Source organism: Homalodisca vitripennis, chromosome X, assembly GCF_021130785.1.
Source record: "Homalodisca vitripennis isolate AUS2020 chromosome X, UT_GWSS_2.1, whole genome shotgun sequence".
NCBI classification, from domain to species: Eukaryota; Metazoa; Arthropoda; class Insecta; order Hemiptera; family Cicadellidae; genus Homalodisca; species Homalodisca vitripennis.
The window spans coordinates 150,201,181-150,203,067 of NC_060215.1; positions in this window are offsets into that span (position 1 = coordinate 150,201,181).

Sequence of the window (1,887 nt, forward strand, 5' to 3'; positions counted from 1 at the left end):
AGCTGAAGCCGACTAGACAGTCACGTGACCAGAGAAAACCGCCAAGAGAATCAAACCATAGAATATACAGTTTTTTCTCGCTCTGAAGTGGCTGAAGATCTAAATTGTAGTGAATGTATAGTTATATTTTCAATAACAACCACACAAAATATTGTTATAACATGATGATAATAATAGAGGTATTATTTAATCGTCTCAGTGATTTCCAACAAATCTTCTTAGCTTTCTTGAGCTCAGATAGGTTCATCTCCAAAAATATTTATATCAGTTCACCTGATCTAAATGTTGAAGTCAGGTGCATGGAGAGGACTCTTTATATTTCTTAACATGTTGAGATCACAAAATTTCTTTTGTTTGAACTATCAACTGACTAGGAGAGAAGTGTGCCTAGAAAACATTATCACTAATGCTAGATTTAGTGGTGATTATATTTTCAACTGTCCAAAAACAATTTTCGGGCCATATGGGCTTGCTGAATGAGATAACTTTATACTATAAAGAAAATCGGTTACCATATATAACTTAAAAGAAGATTGGGTATTTCCGCAAGATCTATAAAGATAGTTTAGATTATTTAAAAACTAATTTATCCGCATATAGGCTACCTTTGGCACCTGATAATAAACCTGTAGAAGATTGCTTTCAAAATGGTTTAGGTATAATATCTAAAACTGTAAATATTTGTTGTCCGATTGTAAAAATGCCGAAAATAACAGAGGCAAAACATGTAAGAAAGATTTCTTAATTCAAAAGTGGTATATACGGCATCTTAAATATCTACAATTACTGCTCATGATTGTCATAACAGTAAATCATGATTTGATGTCTCAAAGACTTGCATTATTGTCGTCTTGAGAAATTACATAGAGTTAAGCTAAAGAAGCAGATGTTAGACATTAGAGAAATATATTAATAGGGCTGAAAAGCTCGTAAAACAGTCTAGAATGGTATTAATTTTAAAACCAACATGAAACACGCGCGCGCGTTTACGTATGTATAATGTTAATGGAAAGAGATCTCCTATACCTATCACTGAATTTAATAAGTATTTTGTAAATATTAGAAGCAATTAGGACTTAAAGATGAGCATGTAAATATATAGTTAATGTATAAAATGTTAAGAACTAGAAATATTAACAATATTCTTAATGCAAATTTTACTTGGGTTAATATAATCTCTGATACCGTATTAAATTAAACAATAGGCTATGTAACTCAGGTACGGGAGATTATTATGGGCTTTCGAATAGAATACTAAAAGAATATTATAATAAATATTTTCATGTTTCCAGAATGTAGAGGCTCGGCAGAGTCAACAGTTGTAAACTTTTTAAAGCTGGCCTGCACGATGACTCTCTGAATGTAGACTGTCCAATTACTAGGATTGATTGTTTTTGCAATTTAAACCCTCTCAAAATCTGTGTATTGGCGCAAGAACACCACAACATTAGTCCGTAAGTGAGTTAGGGATAAATCAAGTCATAATAAGCCGTCTTCAGAACCTGAGTAGGGCAATATTTGGCAAGGGCGCTCAAAACATTAATGCCTGAGGCTAATTTGAGCAGACGTGGTCTACGTGAGCGTTGAATATCAAGGTCCGATCTAAGTGAATTCCAAGAAATTTTGTATTGTAAACTTCATCTAGTATTATTTCGGCCAACACTATGATAGGACTCGAAATCCACCGAGCGCAAAGAAAAATGAAAAACATTGGATTGTGAAGGATTTGGCTTCGGATTGAGGCTTTTGAAACGTTGGACCCAGTTGTTGGTGCCAATAAAGGCGTTTGGTTCCAAAACTGAGTTTGAAATTACGTTGAAGCAAAGGGTTGTATTATATGCATATTGCACGCTTGCACCGTGGTCAACGATGAATTTACGTCATTAA